We start from the raw sequence: 27,009 nt of genomic DNA, 5'->3' as shown, positions 1-27,009 counted from the left end.
ACCTGCTTCCTTGGGCCTGAACCACTCAGCTTAGGCTCCAGGGCCACTGTGTTTCTCAAGGGAGCTGCCACCAGGCATCTTCTCTCCCACTCTCCTTTTCTAGAACTACTACCTTAGAATTTTCATAAAAATGCAAGAAGGGAAAGTGGCTTATACAACCTCCCCTGAGGCAAAGGAACACACGAAGGACTCACTCAGCCTCCTGCTGGAAATGAGAGCACAGGGGTAGCGGAGTAGGGGGAAAATGCCATTTAAATCTCAGGGAAGCATCTGTCCCATTCCCATTAAGAACAGCATTTAAAATATTGAAGTAGAAACTCATCCAAGTGGGAATCACAGCAACATCAACACCAACGAGGACCTGCCTCACTGGAAGGTTCACCATACTGCCTTAGTTCATGTAACACTTATTCCACCAACCAGGTACTAATACAGTGTCCTGACTGTATACATGAGAAAACTAAGATGCAATGAGTTTTGGTGATTTAGCAGCTACAAAGTGATAGCACAAAGCTTCAAACACTTTATCAAAACCCAGGACTGAGCAAGGCACAGTGGTGTGCACCTGTAGTCCTAGCTCCTTGGGAGGTTGAGGCAGGAGGATCACTTGAGCACAGGAGTTCAAGGCCAGCCTGTGCAACCCAGCAAGACTCCCAACTCAGAAAAGAAATATGATACTACCTTGCCCCTGAGTTGTGACCACACTGATCCCCATTTCTGTAAATGGGCTCCTGCTTGTCCTTTCCTGAGCCCAAATCCACAAGCAACACTCTCCTATTTTCCCTCAGTACAGCTGAAATAAGCAAGTTGGCTCAAGCAGCATTTATTAAAAAGCTAGGATGCCGGAGAAAATAAAGAGTGAAAAGACACAGGATCAGAGCCATAAATGAACAGGACCCCAGGAACCTCACCAAAGTCTGAGAGCTCTGTGCTGACTCTCAAATCTCCTCTTGCCCAATAACCACTCTTGCACACGGACCACTTCATGCCGCACACCCCTACATTATTCAGGGATCTCTCCTCTGCCTTCTGGGCTCTGGCTCACAGTTTATTTCTCAAACTTTGAGGGCTGAGTCTTTTGGTTTTTTGGGTTTTTTTTGGTTTTTTTCCGGTACCGGGAACCGAACTCACGACCTTGCGCTTGCCAGGCAGGCGCTTTGCTGCTGAGCTAAATCCCCAGCCCGAGGGCTGAGTCTTGAAGTGCCCCAACACAGTACCATCTTCTAAATTACCATCAGAGAAACAAACCCAATTTGAGATTCATCCAGGATACAGGGACCTCAAGAAGTAATTCTCCACAGGCTGATCGGTTACCACCTCCATCCACCCACGCGCAGGCCCTGTGACTCATCCTTACCCTTCTGCCTTCCCCAGATGGCCCACCCCTCGGGGAAGTGGTCTTTTACAATTAGTTTTAATATTTAAAACAAGCTTATGCATACAGTGACCACAACACAAATAGAGCACAGAGGTTATTCCCTCACAAGGCCTATCCTGAGTATTTATCCAAGTCTTCCTACTATAATGGTCTATTTGGTAAGGGTGGATTGGGTATGTTTTAACTCATTAGGACCCTGAAGTGTGCTGGGTACAAAGCAGGTCTCATGTCTTACCCATTCTCTGGAAAGATCCTTGTCTAAGATCATCGCAAAGGCAAAAAAATGAGAATCTTTACCAAAAACCAACAGGGAAATATCTTTCAGCATTGTTCTTATTTTTGTATATAAAATGTTTATTTAGCTTTTTTTTTTGCATTCCAAACTGACTAATTTTCCTCCACAGTGAAAAACATCAGACTATTAAATCAGATTGATTAGACCTTACTGGGTTTAGAAAAACAACACAATTTTATTTTATTTTATTTTAAAAAAGGAAAAAAATAACAAAATAACAACAAAGACAAAAACAAAAACAAAACAACACAAAAACAATAAAAACAATACAGAATTTCAAAACAAGAGGACCGGAAATTAACAATGGTTTTATATTACATATTGTTATCGTCAGTGAAGTTGCTCAGATTACCAGATGTAAGAATATAAGCTTGATCAAACAATTAAAGAGAATAAAAAATAATTTAAAAAAATATTAGAAACAATACACAGCTTTGCTAAACAAGATGGTAGGAATTCAACAGTGGCTGTTAGAAAAACAATACAATTTTAAAAGGAGCTGATAATATGCACTAACACTTAATGTCAAAGCCAAGATTGGAATTCCATATGAATGCATGAATCCATTAAGCAGGAGTCATTCTCAATTATTAAGAAGCAAAGATCTGTGTTCTTTAGAGAAATTAGAAATGGCAGAAAATAACATCAACATTCATAACTGCTACAATTAGAACCAATAAAATTTTTAAATCAAATTAAAATCAGAGTGATGATAATAAGAGTAATGAAATTTATGTAGCACCATGTGTCTCTAACTCCTCAGAGACACCCCGGAGTCTATTATCTTACAGGGATGAAAGGATCAGTAATCACGGCCTGCTTTTTCTAGGACACTAGAGTAAGGATTCACCCATGCCCCTGGGAAAACAGATCAAGTGTCACCACTTGCTGTGGCTGCCTCTTGGCCCCTCAAGACCACATAGTCCCCTCAGCTTCACTGGAGTCACCTGGTTCTACCAGGGGCCAGGCAGAAAGTACCTGTCTTCCTGCTGGTTCTCTGTTGTAGCCTCTACATTCCCTTGGCTTGGGCTGGATGCTACTGTGGGTAACCCAAATATGTGTCTTAAATGAATGGATCTATCGTAAATAAATAACCAAAACATGGTAAATTCCAAAGTAAACTGGAGTGAATCTCAAATTGGGTTTTTCCTCTGACTGTAATTTAGAAGTCAACAGTGAGATGGGACACTTTAATAGTCAAACATATATCTTAAATAAATGGCCACAATACAGTATTATTTCACACTGTCTAAAATGTGAAGGTATTTCTTGGTGAGCATACAGAGTGTGAAAACCAAGAGATACCTTTCCTAACCACACGCAATAAATAATTCTAAAATCCAAAATCAAGAACAGTCATTAACCTATTTAAGCCCACAAATCACCTTAAGGACCTGATAGATGTCTCAAACCCTGCATCTAAGAAATGTGTACAAAACACTTGAATTTTTTCATCCTATTTTAAGAGGTTCACAGCCCTATTAAAGACTAATGAGACTCTCAGGGCCCCTAATCCCATGCTAAGAAATCTGTTTTAGGGTCTTTTTGCTTTTCCTTGATACTCAGTATTAAAATTAACTGATTTAATTTAAACCAGAAATTAAAGTGCTAAATTAATATAGGATATTGATTATTAATGTTATTATGTATATCGGGCTATGTCAACACAGCCAGACATCTGGCCCTAGTCTGGGATCACTCTTAGCCAAACATGAACTGAAAAGGAAAAAAATAGCTCTACAGAATTACCACTGGACTGGGCGTCTAAATGTTATTCCAGGGAACTAAGATGAACTGTCCCAATGCCTGTCCCTACCACAGATACAGTCTTAAAGGAATCAGGCAGGGAGAAGAGGCAATGCATAGGGAATGCATAGTTCAGGGGGGTCCTTTCACCTAAGAATAAAGTGCACAAAAACAGTACCTTCCAAAGGACTGGCAGAGACATTACAGCTCTCAATTAAGGAACGTAATAAACCATATCTAACCCGATCTTTAAATATAAAAGACAAGGCTTTGTACGTGGTGCTTGAGTGTTATGGAAGCAATGCACACACATTACTCAAGTTTGGAAGTCTCACCTGCAGCTTCTCTCAGAACTAAGAAACCATGGAAACCACATACGGATCCTCCCTCCTTTGTGGGCCCTGGTTTTACACATGTCCACTTCTGTTCTCTTCCTCTCGTCCAGACAAGAGTTTAAGTCATGATGAGGGTCTCATGGAGATGGCGTCATGAAGCAGACAGGATGAGAAGATATGGTTACACGGTACAGCTTGTACAGAGGGCCATTTCTCAGCCCAGTCGAAAACTACAAAAAGAGGGGCCAGGGATGGAGCTCAGCGGCATAAGTGCTTGCCTGGCAAGCCTGAGGTCATGAGTTCAATTCCCAGTACCAAAAAATAAATAAATAAATAAAACTACAAAAAGAGAAGAATGAGGGGAAATGTTAACCAAACCTGACGAGACATCATCTCACCTCCAGCGAGATGACACAAAATAACCAATGCTGGTGAAGAGGTGGAGAAAGGGGGCTTCTCACACACTGCTGGTGGGAATGTGAACTAGCACAACCACTATGGAATATAAGGGTTATTTTTTCCCATCAAAAAACTAGAAATAGAATTACTATCTGACCCAGCAATCACACTCCTTGGGCTGTATCCAGAAGGGAAAGCAGTACGTCAAAGAGACATCTATGCACACATGCTTACTGAAGCACTATTCACTGTTCCCAAGACACGGAATCACCCAAGGTGTCAGTCAGTGGGTGAATGGATGTTTGAACCACTTACCAGCCTAATTATTTAAATATAGGATGACCAAAATTGCATACTTTTGTTAATTTTTATAAGATAACACAACAGGAAATATAGAAAAGACAACTGTATTTATTCAGTAATTTTTTCAGTAAATTTATTCAGTAATTTTTTCTGTGTATGATAGATCTTAAAATATTCAATACATGACACAATGTTACAATCTGGACAGTAGAATCTGGTCTCTTTCTGAATTCTTTTTGAATTACTGTCTTTCTTTGAACAACACACTCTACACTGTCATGTTGGCCTCTCCTTTTTTTCCCATGGATGGTATAATTTCAATGAACTATCCACCCACTAAACATAATGGTGCAGACATCGATGATGGACATCTTGGTTGGTGCTTTGTTCTCTCATATTTTTCAACTATTTTGTCTATTAAACCTACTCTAATCTATAAATGATTTTTGAACCCTCTTGTTTTTAATAAATAAATTCTATATTGTTTGATCTAGAAGGTGCATTAACATTTTATAATAATATCTCTTCCTCACTTTTTGATTACAGGGTAGCTTGTTAGATGTTGGTCAATTCTGTCAACAGCACCCATAGAATTATTATAATCACTGACCACTATTGGAATTTTTTAATTTCATTTCTTCTTTCAAGGTCTAACATTTCTGTATTATGAATAGTTTTCAGTTTTTTCTTGTGCAAATCTCTGGACACTTCCTATTCAGCCTCAGTATCACTGAGTTCTAGAGAAGTATAAAAATTATATATAATGTACTTATGATAAGAGTTTTTATAGATTGCAGCACAAAATTATAGGTTATTTTTCACAAATTAGTAAAAGAAAATAACCAGAACTTATCGTTAGATTTCACTAGAAACAAACATCAAAGATGAACATGACATTCTAGATTAAAAAGTATGAAAAAATAGTCAATATAAAATAAATAAACAGATGTAAGAGTTTATCTGATACAAACAAGAATTGACTGTTGGAATGATACCTGCTCTAGCAACATTCAGGATAGTCAGTACAAAAACAAATATGCCACCCAAGTGATACTCAGGGTAAAATGTCACATGGCTAAATTTGGTATATATACCAAATGGAAAATTATTCAGCCATAAAAAGAATGAAATGACATTCTGTCATCTTCAACAACACGGATGGAACTGGATGACATTATGTCAAGTGAAATAAGTTTGGAATACAAAGACAAATTCTGCATGTTCTCATTTATGTGTGGAAATGAAAAGGCTGATCTCAAAGAAGTAGAAAATAGGTAACAGCTACCTGGGTCTAAGAAAAGCAAGAGGATGTGGGGAAGAGTGGATGGGTAATGGGCACAGTGGCACAGTTGGAGAGGAGGAATAACTTCTAATGTTCTACCACACACCATGATAAATATGGTGAATAATTAATTGGATGTTTTAAAATAGCTAGAAGAGAAGATATTGATTGTTCCCAACACAAAGAAATGATACATGTCTGAGGTGGCGGATATGCCACTTGCCCTGATCTGATCATTACACACTGTACACATGGATTTAAACGGCACACTATATGCCATAAATATTTACAATTACTTAGGTAATTATTACAAATAAAAATATAGGGCAGGGGATATAGCTCAGTAACACAGTGCCTTCCTGGCAAGCACGAGGTCATGAGTTTGATTCCCAGTACTAAAAAAAAAAAAACAAAATAAAAATAAAAGTATATCTTTCAACACAAAAGATTTAATATCAAATAAAAGAAAAATTTGGATATAAGATAAACAGGAAAAAATATAAAAATCACTCATAAACCTCTCACACAGAGGTAACCTGTGTACATATTTTGAAGCATAGATTTTGATATTTTTCCATATTTAAATGTACACATTCACATATAAACACATATTACAAAGATCAAATCATTGTATGCATACTGTCTTAAAAGCTGCTGTTGGTCATTACTGAAAATGTTTTATTTTAATATATTCCAAATACCATCTTTTAATACAATGGCCCAGTATTGTACAATTGCACATTTTGCCCACTTGCATAAATGTTCCTTATACTATTTAAATAGTACCTAATTGTGGGATGTCTTCACTTTTTGTTTAGTGCAAAGAATCTTGTGAAGAACATGATTTTAAAATAGAGAGAAAAGGCCCCTTAGGAAAAGCACAGCTACCACCAAGAAGATTCCTTAGTATTCCATCCATGTTAATGTCTCCCTTTTCAACTGTCAGATCTCTAAATGACTGGTTATTTACGGTACATTTCTGTGGTGTTTCAAGCCATTTGCAAGGAAACATTAACTATGTAAGTAAGAAATAAGATCTGAGAGTAGAACACAAAAAAATGGCATTAGGAGAATTCAAAGGAGGAAAGCAGGTGAGACCAACAGGTGTGCTGGAGGTGGCTGACCAGCTTCTGCACAGCTCGTAAGGTGTGAAGTCAGCAAAGGGAAAACCAGCAGAGAAGAAGGAGGGGACTCAGGAGACAGGAGAGGGGAAAGGGGAGGAAGGGGAGGGTAGACAAGATCAAAGATGCTGCATGCATGCATGAATACGCCACCATAAAACCATTATTCTGCATACTTAATTTGCACTAATAAAAAAGAACTCCTTCTGTAGATGTTAAGGGTTGAATTTAAAGTGAAGCTACTTGTAAAAGAATACAACTAATACTTATCTAAATGATGGGTCCCTGTTACATATCACTCCAATTATTTTAAGGCCTCATACTAAATTCTAGCCCCAAGTCCCCAAAACTAAATTTATTTTACTTAATTTTAATTTTAGGAATAAATTTTGAAGCTTCATGTACTTTCTATTAGGGGGTGGCAGTCAAAAATGCATAAAAAAGGATGTTGCTGCTCCAGAAGTTCTCAGAATTCCTGGTCTAGAAGGCCTTTGTGAGCAGTAGCCAAAACCCTGGCTGTTACTGGAACATCCTGGGACACCCTTGGAGAAAATTTTATTACCATTATGCTTGAAAAATTCAGCAGTAAAGACTTTCATAATAAATATACACTTAAATACTGGGGGGGAGGTTGGTTTTTATTTTTTTACTGTCCCAAGAACTAGCTCCACATTCCTTCTGCCTGTGACTTCTTACCTGAGGTTTCTGCATCCTGAAACAATCAGAAAGGAGACAGACAGGACAGAGAACATGCCTGCTCAGACCTGCCCTAGTCTCTAAAAGCAGTGTGATGACCAAGATTTGTGGACATCACCATCATTCCTGCCTTCTCATAGTTCATAAATGGCATTTTTCTTTAATCACCCCCTGCCTAAAGAGAAGGCAGGTGAGAGGGCAAAAGGCTAAGGCAACAGAGCAGTGGAATCACAGAAGCAGGACGTGGGGCTGTCTTATTAACTTCATCGTTGTGATGTGTTAGGAAATGCAAACTGCAGAAAAGGGGCAGTAATTTGTTAATAAATATGTTAATTAGGCAGAGTAAACGCCATACTGCATGGAAGAGGGAAAATCTCTGATTGTAAACTCCATGCACAGCAGATTTCAGAGGGCAGGATGTAGTTAATAAAACCACCTTTAAGTTTTATGTTGTCACTCTTTAGCATAAATAGCTAACAACCCATTTACATGAGCAGAGTAGGTACAAATGTAAATTAGCCCCCATTTTGATTTCTATTGCTCCAACGCAATCCCAGTGCTAAAGTGTTGCATTTGGCAAGTTCATTAAAGGAAAGATCTGAGAACCCGATCCAGACCTAAGGCCTGCTTCAAGGAATTTTACTATGAAACCAAAATTACACTGCACATCCTTGTTCACCACTGGGAATTTCCAGAAAGGGCTCTGCTATCAAATATTTTCCCCATCCACAGCTCTGCCCACAGCGTTGAGCTCCTGTGGGTGTTCAGAACGCCCCGCTCACCAAAAAAACACCTCACAGCCCCAAAGTTGCAACAATATGCTCTTGTGCAAATGCAGTCCCGACTTCAGGTCAGCTCTGTGCCTGTCGAAGGGTAGCAGCCCCGTGTGACAACACACAAAGAGACCCTTGTGTCACATGGACGTTCACAGGTCCAGGTGGCCAGAGGGCCCAACATAGGAGGACCTGAGGGGCGCTGTACGTCTGCGTTCCTCCTGGCCGCAAAGATCGAATGCATATGCTAGCAAATTCTAACAGCACACATTTGTTCTGCTGGAACCAGTGGAAGTTTTCCATTTCTGGCCTCATTCATCCTCGGCCTCTACTCCTCACAGGGTCTTTCTTTCTTTAGTCATGCTGTGCAAGCAGCTCCTGTACATACCAAAAGTTAATTTTACTACACACTTCAGTGTGTCACTGGAGGTGCAATAAATCACAAACCAATTTCCAATTTTGTTATGCCCCACTTGATAAGGACATGAAGCATTCTTTCCTCTGATATACATGTTTTTAAACATGAGGATTAAAAGCTCTTGATGCACACCGAAATTTTAACTTTCTTTTTCAAGAGAAGTTGACCTCCGCAGGTCCTATTAGAATGAAACATCAACTTGCACCTTCTGCAGTTTGCTTCTGGGGTACAGAAGCTGCCTGTAGGTGCTGCAGCTGCAGAGCACCTCTTAAGAGAAGTTGGTTTTATTTTCTTCTTTTTTGCAACTTCAGCAAATAAATTCCTCCAGATGAAGTACAAGTTGTTGGAGCAGTGTTGTTCTGAACTGGGCTGCACTTTTTTAAAGGTGCAGAATAAAATTTATTGGTTTTTAAAGCCACAGAATCATATTCTTGGAGGCAGATACTTCAGTATCCTGTCTGTAATTTTTTTTTTTTTTTTTTTTTTTTTTTATCAGGGATTGAACTCACGACCTCACGCTTGCCAGGCCTGTCTGTAATTTTTTAATTAAAAGATAAAAATGATATGACTTTGTAGGATAAAACATAACGTTCTGATATATGTATAGATTGTGGAAGGGCTCCATCGAGCCATGTAACACATGAATTACTTCAGAGAGTCATTTTGTGTCATGAACACTTCAAATCTACTCTCAGCAATTTTCAAATACAGAATACTTAGTATTCACTACACTCATGATGATATATAATAGATCTGTGGAACTTATTCCTCACATCTAATGGAAATTTTATGTCCTTTGTCTCTTCCACACCTTCTAGGCCCAGTCCCTGGTAACCACCATTTTACTCTCTAACAGTTTGAATTTTTTACATTTTATATATTAGTGAGATCACATAGTATCTGCCTTTCTGAGCCTGATTTACTTCACTTAGCATGTCCTCCAGATGTCTTCAAAGTTATTAAAAATAATAAGATTTTCTTCCTTTTTAAGGCTGAGTAGTATTCTATTGTACACATGCACCACATTTTCTTTATTTGTTGATGGATACTTAGGCTGAGATTCGGTCTCCGTATAAAGTTTTTGGCGGTGAACTGAAGCTCGCTACCATTTCAAATTCAGTTCAAGTCAATTCAACAACTGTTTATTGAAGTCCTACTTTGCTGAAGACTGAGGTAGAAACATGAATATAAGATCCAAGCTCGTGACTTCAAGGACAGAAGCTGGTATTTGAATGGAGTACAGTTAGGCTTATTATATCCTCAAAACTAATCATCTATATTAATGGGGTTAGAAGCAGGCATGAATTATCACTGCTTACCTTTCTCCATTCCTTCAACCCATCCGTGAGTAGTAAGTGCCTTCCCATGTGAGCCCCATGGAAAATGTGTAAGCAACTCCCAAAGACTAAGCAGATGTGCACAATGATTAGTATTGCAATCAAATAAATCTTACAACCAAGTTGATCTGGCACACATCTGATGATATGCATAATCACTATCATGCAGCCTGGTAATTAAGGATAATTGGTAAATAATTCATGTAAATTACTGTAATTGATACAGCCTTGCAGTTAAGCCAAGCATTTCTCGGGTCAGCTGAGTGGACTGAGAAGAAGCTCCCCAAATGAAACGCCCCAGATCTGCTCACACAGAGGACCTCCAGCCTTTTCTTGCCCCATGGGACCTCCCATCCCATTGTCTTATGCTTCCCAGGAAACCCCAGCTAACAACTGAACCCACCCCAAGGGCTTCCCAGCTCTGATGCTTCCTAGGGTTACAGGCACTGTAGGGTGTGAAGTTTTCCCTCACTTACAGATCCAAATACGCTCAAAGAGGTTGGCTCAGACCTCGGGCTTTGGACTACAAGCCTACAAAGAAGCTGAAGAAAGAGGATGAATCCTCCCCTCAGCAGTGAAGCTGTCTAAGGGCTGAGACTTTCCTCCACTACTCCCTCTTAAAGTCTGACGTACTTCGTGGAACATCAAGAAAATGATTTCTGCCAAAATCTCTCCCTGAAGTTCTCATGAGTGAAACACAAAGACTAGCACCCCTGGTGTGCCAAGGGGGGCCTCAGTTTTTGCACCTAAGGTGTATGCTTACTTGCCTTGGTTTCCCTTACTGGCCAAGGGTAGAGCAGCAGTGGGAACTCGATGGGTTCCCTCTTATGAATGATAAGACAGAAATCATTCTGGAGAGAAGAAATGTGGCAGGGAACATGACGCAGGACAAAGGCCTTGGGTCACGGGGAACCCTAGCAGCAGAGAAGCCAAGAGCCTATAAGGTAGTAAAGGACCTAAAACACACAAGCCCTCAAACAGGATATCCTGTAATGCATTGTAGCTTCTGTCTTGACCGTACAGCCTGAGCTTGTCTCCCTTTCCCATTCACTATACAAGGAAAGTCATCTGAGCACCGTGCTTGCTAAGTAAGGAGGGGCCTCAGCAACCCGGCTGCAGCAGGGCCAAGGTGAGTGCAAGGCCAAAGGCCTGTCCATGTGCTCATCTGCAAATCTGTGTTACCATCCCAGGCTTGGGAAATGTCTCCACGTGGCAACACCCATGTCCATGGACAAGGCTCCAGGGGTAGACTTCAGGTAGCCAGTGCCTCTGGGCTCACACTGTTGCTCAGGCCACAGAATGTGTCTGTGTCTTTGCTGTCCAACAGAACAGTACCATGGCCTTGAAGCCTGTGGAAAGCTTAGGGAGAGGATGGCTTCTCTTGAGATGTTGGAAAGCACAGCCTGAGACCATTAGAAAGACAGCAGGAGCTGAGGGCAAGGGAAAGCTCCAGTGAGCTGAGCTATAGGGGACAGAAAGGAGTGTTGTTCCTCTGTGTGAGGACACCAGAACCCATTCCTATGACCTCGTAGGCTTGGACAGCAATAGGTTCACACAGAGCTACTGAACATTGCCTATTGTGCGTTCTCCAGAACACCTGCTCGTCCTCTCTCTCTCTGGGAACTGTTAATACGTCTGGTGATCAAATAAACATGGGAATCCAAATAAATGTGGTGAAGTAATCTCTGGTGAAGTAAAATTAAACTTATAGGATGACTATAATTAATAAAAGTTTATTGTGTATTTCAAAATTGCTAACAGTAGGGCTGGGGATTTAACTCAGTGGCAAAGCACCTGCCTGGCAAGCATGAGGTCATGAGTTTGATTCCTGGTACCAGAAGGAAAAAAAAAAATTGCTAACAGTAGATTTAAAATGTGATCAACACAAAAGTATATGTGACTAAGCATGGTGGCTCACACCTGTAATCCCAGCACTCAGGAGGCTGAGGCAGGAGGATCATTGCCAGTTTAAGACCTGCCTAGGCTACAGAGTGAACTCAAGACCAGCCTGAACTGCATAGTGAGACCCTGTCTCAAAAGGACAAAAAAATATATATATGTGTATGAACTGACACATATGCTAATTAGCATGGTTTAATTATTCTGCATTATTATACCTATATCAAAATATCACAATGTAAACCCACAAATATACTCACAATTATAAAGTATCAATTAAAATTTAAAATAATGTTTTAAAATGTGATGATCTTCAACCAATCGAAAATGCTGGAGGGGCTATGGTGAAAAAGGAACCCTTCTCCACTGCTGGTGGGAGTGCAGACCGGTGCAACCACTGTGGAAATCAGTATGGAGATTCTTCAAAAACCTAGATTAAAGGTCCCACTTGGCCCAGCTATTCCCCTTCTGGGTATCTTCCTAAAGAATTTAAAACATCATACCACAGTGATATATGTGCACCAATGTTTACAGCAGCCCAATTTGTAATAGCTAAATCCTGTAAACAACCCAAATGCCCATCACCTGAGCAATGCAGAAAAAAAGATGTGGTATTTTTATACAATGGAGTAATACTCAACCACAAAGAAGGATACACTTGAGACTTTTATAGGTAAATGGATACAATTTGAGACCACATTGATTAGTGAAATAAATCAGACTCACATGTGTAAACATCATATTGTCTCCCTGAAAGAGTAAATAAGGTCTAAAAGGTACGATAGGTATTGTGAAACAGGAAGAAATTGTTAAAAAGGAAAAAGGAACTAAGATGGGGAAAAGAGGAAAGGAAGGAAGGGAAAAGAAAAAAATGCAAGTTAGTTATACTATTAGTGTTTCTTAATTCATAGAAAAGGAAGGTTTGTGCTAATATCAATTGGACATTTTTATGCCCGTATCTTGTACTCCGAGTAACTAGTTTAACGATAATAATGTACAGTGTATTAACTATTGTTATTCTCCTGTCAACTTGTTATGAAATTTTGTTTTACCTTTTTTCCATAAAATAGATTTTTTTAAAAAATGTGATGATCTTCATAAGGCATTGAACAGGGGATATGGTCCATAGCTAGGACAGGCAGTGGTGGTGGCAGTACCAATGGTCGCACATACAAACAAAGGGGAGATGGATTTTCTGTTGTAGCAAACTCCCTGAGGGAGCCAGTTACAGTTTGGATGTGTTAGCGTGGCAGTGTGATTATAGTTGGAGAAAGAGAAGCAAGGGATATCTGGGCTGGCAGATCCAGGCCCTCACTACAGAAGGAAGAGGATCTAATTAAATTTCTCTTTTCCAAGAAGCATTTCAGGGTGTTAGACTATCATACTAATGATTTCAGATATTATCACTCATGTTTCAGAAATAAATCTTCCTTTGGGCACACAGAAACTGCAAATAGAAAAGACAGTCTAATGGGATGAATGCTTACTTTTTCAAATGACATCTCAAGCCTGCCTGAGATCTGACAGCATAAACACTTCTGACCCAATGGCTACACAGCTGATACTTCTGCAAATTAATTTCTTGCTCTCTGGAGATCTCTCAAAAGAACAGCAATATTTTTACACTTTCCCAGATTCAAATGAAAATAACCCTTCTATGATGATAGGGCTGCTCAGTACAAGCATTATTTTTAATGGGCATGTTCCCCATTTTTCACTTCCACTCAGTTCCCCCAGCAGCTTTACTCAAAGTAACAGGCCACCGTTCCCTCCTCATTTCCATGCAGGGCACCCATCTGGAATGGAGTGGTGAAGAAAGATATTGCTGTTTAAGAAATCTCCCTCCCACACGAGGTATGTGAAATGCAGAATTGGTATTTTTAGCTTTAAATCTCTTTATCAGGACTCTCTCATTATCTAAGTCATCTGTTCTGAAAAACGTACAGCCACATCAATAGTTTTATGGCTTCCTTGGATCTCGAGATAAGTTTAAAACCCATAAATTTCCTTCTGTGAATATGTCTCCTCGAAGTTGACAGCCTCTGGGTCATCCTTGGGAATCATCTAAAAAGCAATTGAAATTGTAACTCTTTTCTTTGTGCAGAATTTCAGCTACAATGCTGGGTTTGATTTTAATCTTGTCTATTACTTGTTCCCTGGAACAGTGGCTAGTTCACTGAAAATCAAACATTTGAGAAGATATTAGGTGATCACTTCACAAAAGCCTGTAGGATATTTTCGTCAAGGTCTGTCCTGCCCATACTTCTGCCACCTACAAAACAGAAAATCAGAGCAAGATCTTGGACCTCTCTGCTTCTTTTCTTCATCTGAAAAATGGGGATGTGAAAGGACTCACCTTTTTTCACCATAAAGAACTGGTAACTGTTGGAGGAGATAGGTATGTTTACCCACATTTGAACGTTAAACAATATGTACATGTATTAAAATATCACATGGCACCCCATAAAAAGGATAGTTTTTTTGCATCAGCTAAAAAAATTTTTGAAAGGGTCACTACAAGGAACTATTATGACGCTTAAAAAAGTGGTAAGTACAGAACTCAGAAGAGTGCCCAGCACACAGTAGCACTCAAACTTTAACTGTAGTGCCATTAATGTTAATAGCATTGATTATAGTTATAATAATATTAGTGTTATTATTCCTTAATACATGTAACCAGTCCTGTTCTTCTATGGATGTGTGGAAAGTACTCTGTTCTTACACAAATGTTTCCTAATAATCATTAATTACGTGGACTATTAATTCTACCACTTAGTTGACTCTGCCTGAAAAATGCCAGTGCCTCAAATAAATTCCCCCACCTTTACCTGTTCACCTCTTGGTTTCCATCAACAAGAGCTTTCATGTGTGTGGGGTGAATGCTAAAAGCACACACCTCATGATGAGAACACAGCTTTGCAATCACACAGCACAGGCCTCAGAGACAGGGTTCTACTTTTCACTCATTGCCTTCAGGATCTATTTCCTGACAATACACAATAAACATAGCAGGGTTACCTATGTTTATTACTAATGCAACATAGCAATGCATGCAATGTCTACATCTCTACAACATTTCTTTCATGTAGAGATTGTCTGGTGGTTGGCTCAGTACAACAGAAACAAAGCTCTGTAAAATTGATCAATTTATCCTACCTTGAGAATAAGAAAATAACTCAATAAGGGAGGGAGGGTTACATCTAATGTGTTCACATCATGTATTTTATATAATAAATTACATTTGAAATTCTATATTATTCCAATATATAAACATGTAATTACAGACATTATAGTATACCTAATATATAAATATACACATACATGGTATGCATAAAAACAAACATTTGTTGCCTGTGCAGCCAGCAGTGGGAGGATGATTAGATAAATGATCATGCATCAACATGACAGAGCATTATGGTGCAATTGTAAAAATAGCTATGATGGTGCAGCAGCACACAGTTAAGTGGAAAAAACAAGACACAAAATTGTACCTACTTCATTATTACACTACCATTATGGCGTGTATCTAGGTGTCCCCCCAAAGTCTCTTATGGTCATAGGTGGAGCTTTTCAGAGGTGGCTGAGTCTAGGGTGTGAGCTGCTGGAATCAAGGATGCAATGCTCAGCTTGATTCCCAGTGCTAGGATTAAGGGTGTGAGCACTACCCACCTAAAGGTGGGTAGCCTGGATAAAATACAAGGGTCAGAAAGAGGGCTGTTGTTGCTTGGTGCTTATCACTTGTGGCTTGTTGCTTGCCTTGCTGCCTTCCCCTTTTTATGTGCCATGAATGGTTTCTCCTCCACAATGCCCCTCTGCCAAGCCACTCTGCCTTGGGACCAGCCAACTATGAACTGAAACCTCTTCAAACTGTGAGCTAAATAAACTTTTAACTTTGGGTGTTGAGTATTTTGTCCCAGTAATGAGAAGAGTAACTAAGACAATTGTTTGTCCAAGGAAAAAGTAGGAGACCTAAATGTCATTAATAAGGCAATCATCAAATACATTGTGATATATACATGCTAGCAAAATTATGCAGCACCATTAAAAAGAATGAGGAAGATGTATATGTACTGATAGGTGAAGGTCTCTAAGACATATTGCTAAGAGAAAAATGTAAGTCCCAGGTCAATATGCAAAGTTACATGCCATTAAATGCAACAGAGAGTGTGTGTATATGTGCATGTGTGAATATATGTGAAAGTATAGAGTCAAAAATCTGAAGAGTTATGTCTAACTGTTAATAAGGATTCCATCTGGGGAAGAAAAAAGCATGAGGCAGCAAAGGAAGACCAATCTCCATTCTATTTCCTTCTTTATCATTGGAATTATTTGGTTTTATATTTTAGTAATTTTGAACTCTATTTTATTATCACATCTACTTTTGTTAGGACACACACAGATGGGAGAAAAGGCAATTTATGTTGCAAAGTGGGAGACTATCAACAATTTTTTTCTGTATTCTTATTCATGTCCTTTACAGTCACCATATTTTTAGATGGAAAAATCAATCAAACTATGTGAGATGATAATGGCTGCTGGTTGTTACTTGCCTGCTTTAATGGATGCTACAGGTACACACTTCAGATCTCCTTGCATCCAGTGCTCCCACCCTCCACTGTTAGTGTCACCAGATGAGTCAGTTAGAGTTCACCAAAGGAACAGATATAATATACACAAGTGGTGGTGAATCTGTGGCATGCACGTTACTATGCTTTTCTTTTAAGAAAAAACATGTTAATGTATGAGTTGTTTTCTCTAAACTAAAACCTCAGTTTTTGGGTTTAATTGCAGCGTTGGCACTTTGCAATAAATAAGTGAGTTTTGGGTTGCAGTTTGGGCACTCAGTCTCCAAAAGGTTTGCCATCAGTCTTATATACAATGTGTAAAGGATTTCACAAAATAGGCTCACAGTGGCCACCTGTAGAGTCAGGTGTAGAAGAATACAAAATGGCCATCTGCTTGCTGGAGATTCAGAAGATCCAGTCCAAAGTGAAAGATCTGGAGCTCAGAGTCCAGTGTGAGCCCATGTTGGAAAGCCAAAGGGTTTCCACTGGAAGGCTGAAGGGTCTGTGCTAGATGCCTAAAGCAACTGGAGACCACATCCAAAGACAATGGTGAAGGCCAGAGCTCCTCCATAAAAGCAAAAGAGCAGAGGACTTCTTTCCCTTTTTAGTTCATCCAGGCTACAAGCCTATTGGTTGGTTCTACCCACAAGTGGGATGGTCTTTGCCCTCAGTTTGCTTCTTACATGTCAGTCATCCACACACATTCCCGGAACATGCTGCACGGAGCACACTAAGCATTTCTCAATCTGTTCAAGTCGACATCACAATGAATTATCACAACAAACAACTCTCAACTGCCCCCTTTCCCAGGGAGTTGCCTCACTATTTCCACCCTGCCTTAGAAGCAGCCCTCAGCCATGAATTGACTAACTCAGGGATACTAAGGCTGACCTCAGGGAGAACCAATTCTGTAATTTATGTCAAGCACTCCCTGAGGATTAGGCCAAAGTTAATGTATATGGAGACCACCTCATTACTTAACTTCTTTTCCTATGCATTAGTCAGAGTTCTCTGGACAAATAGAACAAACAAGAGAATATACTGTATTGAGGTGGGGAGAGAAATTGTTTACTATAAGGAATTGGCTCATATAAATTACAAGGCTAAAAAAATCCCAACATTTGTAGTTGGAAAGCTGGAGACCCCGGACAGGTGAGGTTGTGACTCGACTTAACCCAAAAGGCCTTAGGGAGGCAGTGAAGTCAGTTCCAATCCAAGCTCAGGTCAAAGGGCAGGGAAAACTTATGACCCAGTGGGCAGAGAGTGAACATACTGTTCAAGCATTCAAGGGATAGGATGAGGTACCCCAGTGAGGAGGGCCACCTGCTTTTCTCAGTTTACTGAAACAAATGTTAACCTCACCAGCCTCACCCTCACAGTGTCACCCGGAATAATGCTTAGCCAAATGTCTGGGTAGCTTTCTCTCGTGTGTCCTTTTCCCGAGGACATTCCCTCAACGAATCACATAAACAAGGGTCCCACTAGGGAACATAATAAGTCATTTACTATGCGTCAAAAGCATTAAGCTTCCACGTTATTTTTTAATCCTCCTGGCATAAAGCAGACCCACATTTTGGGAAACAATCAACCGTAACAATTAAAAGAATGGAGTTTGAAATGAGATGCACCTTACCTCATGACCTGGATTCAAAATATATATGTCAGATGGGTGACCTTGGGCCTCTCTCAAGCGCAGTTTCCTCAACCAGAAAACGGGGCTCATTGCGGGGGCTCTGATGCTAAACTGATCTGTTGTGAGGACTCCACTGGCTTCTCAGTAAGTATCTGTCACGTGACTAGAAGAAGACAACAGATGTAATTGATAGGTTCCTGCACAGGCATGAATTGCTGAATATTATGGTGGTGGCGGTCTAACATGGCTGAAACTCAAAACAACGGCTTATATTCCCAATGCCCACGCACGCCTTTTCTCCTCTCCTCAGCCCACAGTACAACTTCCTCTTGCCGTGCTTGCGTGCAAAGAAACCCCCAATCAGCTCCTGACACGTCACTAAGCCCGCCATTAAGCTCCGCCCCTAGCCAGAGTCTTTATAAATCCCCCTCCCCCCACCCAGCTCCCTTGTCCAGCCCCAGAGGAGTCCGGTATCGCACGCTGCCATCTGCTCTTCATGTCCGGAGTAAAGGCTTTCTCTCTTATCTTTGTTTGGTTCATTTCTGTACCAGAAACCTAACAGTAATATTCATATATCAGTACCAGGTATGGAGTAAAAGCTCAACAAAGATTGTCTAAGTAAAGCCAGACGTGGGAGCGCCTGGAATCCCTGTACTTCAGAGACTGAAGCAGGAGAATGGCCATGAGTTCAAAGCCAGCCTAAACTAGATAGTCTCAAAAAACAACACTAAAGGGAAAAGACAAGATATTCAGGTGTCAGCGAGAGCCTGATCTCTATCATCTCACCAACCCAGACGTAAAAACCCAGCCCCCTCGCACTTGTACGCCACACACAACACCTGTCACAAACCTCAGTGAGTTTTCCGGACTGTGTCAAAAATTGGGCCGGGAGCAAGGAAAGACAATTAGACTGCCTGAGAACGTGAAAAATGAAAAAGTCCACGCCTCACAGCAGCAACTTTGCTCATTTAGAGAGCAGCACGGTTTTTAAAATGTCCTCTGCCCCCCTAGCACCACCGCCACCTTGCATTTCACTGGCCCCACTGTCTTTGTGCTCCTTCCTCATTTTCTCTTCTTGCCTCTTTTTTGTCACGCCGGTCTTCTTCCTCTTCTAAGAACAATGGAGTTCTCCCAGTACAAGTGACCCTCCAGCTCCAGCTCCCAGATTTCTGCAACCAACTCCCAGGCACTAAACAGGAAAGAGGACATCCCATCCTCTGACAAGATGCTTTCACTAAAGCCCTGCAGTTTTTGCTTCCATAATATTTTATGTACAGTTCCCAAGGAGGAGAATGTTTGCCTTCATTGTACATACGATGAAACTGAGATGAAGAGAAGTTAGATAACAAGCCTAGGTCAAAAGGAAGAGCTAGAATTTGAACCCAGGCCTGCTTAATTTCACAGCCAGTGTTCTCAAATGCTGTATTACCCTGAAAAATTCCCCAGAGGCCATTTGGCAACATTCAAGTCTGTGGCAACAATCTGTACCATAACCTCAGCCAGCTGTCCCTCAGAGATATGCCAGTGCTTTCAAGGGGCCTGGGTAAAACAGCATGAATTATTCAGCACGATTTCTCAGTCCCATTACAGAAACAATGCAACAAACACAAGGCCCCATCTTCTATGAAGAGGTGATTTTCTATTCACTGGAGATGCCATATTGTTTTGATTTTATTTCTTCAGGCAAGTTGTTTGTGCCTACCAGCTCTTAGACTGTCTTCCACTTGGACTGAGAGAATGGAATAACTCAGTGCATAATGGAATACAGTTCAATGAGTATTTGATGATTAACTAAATGAATGACAATGTTTCAGTGGTATGCAGCAGATGGTGGATAGTGGGAGGTGTAGAGGCCACAGAGTGGGTAGATATCTATTGTTGAAGGAATTTCAATCTCAATTTCATTTGAGCCCAAAGAAGGTGAATGCAGTCTTCATTGTTTAATAATGGTCCCACAGATCCAGACCCATGCCCATTTTACCACCCATTTTGAGAACTAATTTATCTGAAAGGACAAAGTATTTGCTTTTGTGGCTTTTGTTTTCTCTTTTTTTCAAAGGAATTCCTTAGTCATTGAGTTATTTCAGGGCCTAGCAAAAAAAGGAAAGAATTTTCAAATGACAGTGAGCTAACAGTTTCAGTAGCATTGATCTAAGACCAGTGGCTTTGAAAACATCAAGAAAGAAACACTCATACCTTGGCAAAATAAGATCAAGGGCTGACATCAATCCTTCCACACATCAGTGTTATGCTCCATCACTACTATCCTAGAAGCGTTTGCAAAGGGAGAAATGTTCAATGGCAAAATGTTAAATTTTGAAACTCCAGAGTAAAGATTAGTGACCTCCTTTAAGGTCATTGCTCCCCGAAGTGTCTTCATAGCCCCATGAAATCCCCTCCCTTGGTGAATTTCCTGAAAATTATGAGAATCTTGTAGCCAGTCAATGACTTAAAAGAATTTTCCCATGACATTCAGCCTATTTTCAACTCAAAGATGCCACAAATTAGTTGGGTAGCTTTGAATAAGTCACTAAATGGCTGCAAGTCTCAGGTCCTCCTGGATAAAATAACATTGGCATCTATGCTCTCTAAAGCTCTATCTTAATCTATTTAGATTGCTACAAAAGTGCCATAAACTGGATAATCCATATACAAGAGAAATTCATTTCCAACAGCTCTAGAAGCCAGGAAGTGTGAAATGAAGCACTAGTAGGTTCAGTGTCTGGCAAGGGCCTTACTCATGGTTCATGAATGGCACCTTCTTGTGATATAAGAAAGCTATTGGGTGATACAGGGAAATATAACTCCCAACCTGTTAGATGTCTGATATGCTGAGTTCATGTTCCCCAAAATCAATAAATGAATTCTAAGGATGATAGAGGTTAAAAGCAGGAAGTATTTATTGAGGGAAAGAAAGCTTCTGTCTAAGAAAGACAAAAGGTGACCTGGAAAGTGGGTTGCCCTCTGGAATCAGGAGGTGGGTACAAGGTGGGACAAAACTATGATCAAACAAAAGATTACAAGTATAGTCACTTAGGTAATATTAATCCACTGAAAAATCATGCGATGGGTATTAGGTGGGACAAAATTAAGATCAACTGATAAGATTACACGTATAATCCCTTAGGTAAAATTGATCCAAACAGGAAGCAAGTGTGAATGGAGAAAACAAGGACCGTTCCTGGAAGGGATAGGTGAAGGTCCTGGTCCCTCACCCAGGTGACTGATGCCTATTTAGAATATCAATCATTATTGTTTATCCCTCAGGAAGTATGTAGGTGTAGTCATTCTGTCTTTGTACTGAGGCCTGGCATTCAACAACTGCACCTTCACTTACAGTTGTAATCTGCACTGACTCCTTCGAGGGCCTAGTCCTGTATCTCTACCTAACTTCACTGTCTAAATATTTACTGTATCCCCACGTGAAGGAAGGGACACATGAAGCCCCTCCAGCCCATTTTTAAGGACACTACTATGACTTGAATGTCTCTTCCAATATATGTTGGAAATTTAATTCCCAGTACAACAAAATTGGAAAGCAGGGCCTAGCAAGAGAGGATTATATCACAAGAACCCTACCTTCATGAGTAGATAATATGATTAGCATGAGATTTAGTTATCACAAGAGTGGGTTTGTTATAAAATCAAGGTCTGCCCCTTCTTGATTTCTTTCCCTTGTCTTCTCTTTCCCTTCTGCCTTCTGCCATGGGATAACCCAACAGGACAGCCCTCATGAGATGCCAGCACGTTGATATTGAACTTCTCAGCCTCCAGAACTGTGGAAAATAAACTTCTTTCCTTTATAAATTACCCAAGCTGTGGTATTGTGTTACAGCAACACAAAACAGATTAGGACAGGCACCAATTCCATTCATGACCTAATCATCTCCTAAAGGCCTTGCTTCTTATTACTACTGCATTAGGGATCAGTTTCAGCCGAGGAATGGGGGGGACACATTCAGTCCATAGCAACTTCCTAGTACTGATATATCATAAGCCAATCAAAACTCAAAGAGAAGAAAATAGCAAACTATAACCCCTATGACTGGCATAACATTTAGAGGCTCATTTCTCACAAGTTAGAAATGGTGGTTGGGGACCACCATATCTCTATCTCTAGATTCTCCCTCCCTCCTAAGCTGGACAACTGGAGTTCTGTTCAGGGAGGAGGTACAGAGGCTTCCATCTAGGTGCTGTGCATGCAGAGGGGCAGCTTATTCGCTCAAAGGAATTTTTCTAGCTGTCTTTGAAAAGAAACACAACAGTTACATTTGAAATGCTCCTTTGGATACAAGCCTATTTGGTAAGACAATGGAAAACAGAGATACAAGAGGGTCTATGATTCCATCTTCATTTCTCTCACAACCAAAACAAAGCCAATTCCAAAAATAAAAGAACTCCCACTTACAAAGATCTGTGGGAGAAATCACTGTCATACTCTAAGGACATTTATTAGTGAACAGCCCTCAGAACATGCTGAGAATCTGATTCAGAAGACAGATCCTTAATTTCAAAGGCTTATCTGATGTGCGTCAGACCTAAATACTTGGTCTCCAGTTTAAGACTCATTTTAACCCTGGCACCACAGATAAACCTGAGAACACACAGGAGAAGTCCAAAAACTGAGCACAGCCTGACACAGCCATGGTCTGCGGAGGTGGAGGAGGGAGGAGACCAAAAGGGGAGGCAGAAGGTGGCCACTCTCACCACTCACATTTTTCTGTGTGGATCCAAAGCAAGGGGAGCTCAAAAGTCTTTTCCAAGATATCAGGAAGGGCCTCCTTAGGAGGGAACATTTAAGCTAAAGCCAAACTGATAAGGGGTCTTGGCCTGGGAAGAATAGGAACAGCACATTCCAGTCAAAAGGAACAATATGTACCAAGAAGCCTGGAATGTTTAAAAAATGGAGCGAACAAGATGGCTGAAAAGCTGTGGGGTACAGCAGCTCTGAGATGAGCTTGGGGAAGTGTGCAGGTGTCAGATCAAATGAGACCCTTGGCTTGCTTATTCTGGGCTCTTCCAAATCAGAACATGAGCAAGGACTTGAACACAAGTTGCTTATTTTGAAAAAGCACAAGAAAAGAGCATGAAAGTGAGACAGGGAAGGAAGGGAGGCGATGCAGAGTGTGTTAGCCAGCTGCTTACCACTGTGGGGGACGGAGGTTTAATCCCACAGGGGGTCTCTGGAGACTGTATCTGATGTGGGCATTCTACCACTTGAGGTTCAAGATAATTAAGGTATTTATCCACCATTTATCTGTCCAGCACTGATTGAAACTTCCTCCTGGCCCATTAACTCCCAGAGATTTTCTGCCTGTTCTTGCTAGGAACCAGAAGACTCAGGTGGAGAGATGAGAGGGATTGCAATAGAAAGCTCCCCAAGTATTCAGGTACAGTAGTCCGAAGGGGACAGGAGGAGGAAATACTCAGTATCTGCAACAACAGCGCAGACAAAGGTCCAGACTAGATTTTATTCTAAGTTCTACTGGAAGCCACTGAAGGGTGTTAACACTGGATGGCAACGCTTTCCACTCTTCAGTTTAAGATGATAATTCTTGCTACTGAGCAGAGAATAATTCGAGAGAGGGTGGCAGCACAAGAGTAGAGGTGTCATTCATTCAAACCCCATGTAGTTCAAGGATAAGTAGCTCCTCAGACCTCTCTCATAGAGGCTAACTCCAAGAATCTCTTGACTTCATCCACCAGCCAGCATCTCCTTCCAAAGCCTCCCTCCCCTTTCCTGTCTTATAGGTGCTTAATCTCACCTGTGATCATTTAGATTCAAGTTCTTATAGAAGGACATATTGCTTAAGATTTTTGCTTACTAAATTGTCTCACAATGTGTCATTTATACAAAGATTTGGTATCACTTTACTACATAGCAGCATTTTACATCTGCTAACAAAGGACATGGGGAAAGCATTATACCTTCAAAAAGCAATATTTAATTGGATGTTCTGGATTCACATTGTCCTGGCTCTTCTGCTTAATTCCAATGTCACCTATGACAAATTGCTTAATGCCTAGGCTATAAAATTGGAATAAAATACCTTCCATACACAGCCATGGTGGCACATGTCTGTAGTCTGTAGCACTCTGTGAGACTGAAGCAGGAAGATGACAAGTTCAAGTCTATCCTAGACACACTTAGTAATTTAGCAAAACCTCATCTTAAAAAATAAAAAGGGCTGGGAATGTAGCTCAGTGTGAATGTCCTGAGTTCAATCCCTAGCACTGAAAGGAAAATTTCCTGCTATAGAGAGTTTTGAGCAGTAAGTAAGATAGAACAAGTACCTGGCACATAATACACAGTTAATAAATAGTTGTGCATTATGATTATTACTAATGTACAATATTCAAGTATGCCCTTACTACTGAGTAGTTCCTCATGAAAGTAAGAAATAATCAAAATGAAATATACATACCCAACTTTGTTTATTCTTATGATCTTCCTGGTTTCAAGTAATCCAAGCCAAAATTTTCTCCCATTATCCTGAAAAAATGTATACTGGCTGTATGCACTGTTCCCTGAACATCTAAGAAATCTTTTGCCTTATTGCCTGGGAACTTCAGAATGTCAGTGTGAAGAATGCCAAGCAAAATTTAGGGACTACTAAGAGATGCCTAATATGCCTCGTGCCAAAATCAAAGAAGGGCATTTCCCTCCTGCTTAAGCTATTATATGGGGGGAAACCCTCATTTTTCTGGTAACTCAAGTGTTATTGAGCAAAAAACATAAATATGATGTCAAGGATGTGGTCTTATTTGATCTTCTCCATTCAAGTGAACAGTCTGACTTTGGCAACAATTGAAAGCTAATGGTTTGCCAATCATGAACTCTTCACCAAAAAGTCAAGTTGGAGACTATTTGGGACTTGTTGGTTTTCACTTTTACCCATCCCCTGATGTCTATAATTTTAAATGAGCCAACACCACAATCTTCACTTACTTAAACAGAAGTAGAAAGTTGCAATACTGACTCTCATATAGATTGACCTTTTTAACAGGTATTGTATTGGAAAAATAATTAATTCATGACCCCCTTTTTTCCTACCATACCCCAAAGATTATAAAGCTTTCAGACTGAGTGGAGACACTTCCATTAGAGATACAGCATGAAACTTAGAATCAGAAGACTTCACCTCTGGATCTCAGTTTTGCCACTGGTATAAAATGAGAGGGCTGGACTACAAAATGATCAGATGTCTTTGGACTTAAATATTCTATGCTGTAAGACGCTGCTTAGGCAGCTAAACCAATGTTTCATTCTAAAACAAGGAGGCAGAAGTGGATACAACGAGAGTAGGAAATAGTAGTTATCCTTCTGAAGATGATCCCAAAGCCACTGTGAAGAACTTCCATGAGGAATTAGTCATGTGACACAACCTTCTACTCCTATTAGAAAGATGAAAAGTAAAGCTGACCTTCTCTATAATTCTAAAATATCCAAACTTCATAACACATAGTCAGCTTTCAAAGTAGTTTCAAAATCATTTCAATAGTTGTCAACACTGTAAGGATTCTTGTAAATATCTAATAAATTTAGCATCTGCTACAGTTTATATGTTTGAGCTCAAAACTTCTCTCAGTGTGTTATTTCAAGATGTGTTCTATCTCTGCACACTCCAACATTACAGGGACCATGGTTCCTATGGATTGTATTTGACGGTTTTTTCTATCAGCTGCAGGCTCATATAGACCCATGATGTTCTTTTGCCAACTTCACAGGAGAAATGTGTCTTAAAAGTTCATAAGGACCTAGTCAACTTTAGCAAATTCCCTTTGTCTCAACAAATGCATAAACACAGAACAGATATAGAGATACCACCCACATATACCTAAGCCCAAGCTGTCAAAGTCAGATATGGAGCCAAAACATTGCAACAAGGACTATGCCTGATGTCACCATATGTGTTTTGTTCCTGCCATTATGAAATCAATTTAAGATGACGATTTTCAAACTTGAGTGTGGATCAGAATCGCTGGGAGGACTTGTTGAAGCAGGTTCATACCCTCCCAACATACCAAGTGTCTCAGATTCCATAAGTTTAAGATGGGGCCTGAGAATTTGCATTTCTCACAGTTCCTCTCACAGGTTGCCTATGAGACTTGTGGCCTAGAAACCACACTTTGAGAGTCACAGGTATGGGGAAATCTGTGAGCAGCCAGTAAGGTGTAGCCTGTTTGACATCATTTAGGTTTTAAATGTCCACTACAGATCCATATATTGAAGGATTGGTCTAGGCCGTAGTGCTACTAGGAGGCAGTGAAATCTTTAAGCACAAGAGGAAATTAGATTACTGAGGTTATGCCCTTGGAGGGGATAGTGGGGTGCTTACCTTCTCTCTCTGCTTCATGGCCACCATGAGTTGAACAGTCTTCCTCCACCATTTCACCATGATATTCTGTGCCACACAGGCCTAAAACAACAGTGCCAAGTAACCATGGACTGAACCTTCCAAAACCATGAACCAATATGAGCCCTTCCTCCTCAAAAGTTGACTTATCTCAAGTACTTGTTACAGTGACAGAAAGCTGACTAACACTGTTCTTCTCAAAGACCATAAGAAGTCAGAGAAAGAAATCTGGGCTCATTTTATTTCTTCCTTTTTTGAAGAGAAACCACAGTATATTTCTTCCTTAAATTCGGATTCAATTAACATTTCCTGAGTTATGTGAAGCACTGTGTTAAATGCTTTCTAACACTTTAAATTTGCCTACTGACCTGTGCTACAGCTATTGTCATCCTCATTTTAAAGAAAAGCAAATTGAGGCTGAAAAGAGATTAAGTAACTTGCCAAAAACCACAGATGAGCCAGGAGTCAAGGT

At 40.3% G+C, this 27,009-nt stretch overlaps 1 long non-coding RNA gene across 2 annotated transcripts in view; it reads right to left on the bottom strand.

The window, feature by feature from the left end:
* LOC102010530 overlaps positions 1-26,600 on the bottom strand; it is a 161,862-nt gene extending 135,262 nt beyond the window's left edge. The window contains exons 1-3 of one of the 2 annotated variants that reach the window (XR_001235683.1): positions 26,520-26,600; positions 18,181-18,343; positions 14,811-14,968 (exon numbers count right to left, since the gene is read on the bottom strand). This is a non-coding gene — a long non-coding RNA (uncharacterized LOC102010530). Of the gene's footprint in view, positions 1-14,810; positions 14,969-18,180; positions 18,473-26,519 lie in introns of those variants that run through there. The other variant, XR_262362.2, reaches the window with a different exon arrangement.
* Between the last annotated feature and the right edge of the window lie 409 nt (positions 26,601-27,009).

This window comes from Chinchilla lanigera, unplaced genomic scaffold, assembly GCF_000276665.1.
Source record: "Chinchilla lanigera isolate Chin_1 unplaced genomic scaffold, ChiLan1.0 scaffold00045, whole genome shotgun sequence".
NCBI classification, from domain to species: Eukaryota; Metazoa; Chordata; class Mammalia; order Rodentia; family Chinchillidae; genus Chinchilla; species Chinchilla lanigera.
This window is presented reverse-complemented; position numbering and strand designations above follow the sequence as displayed.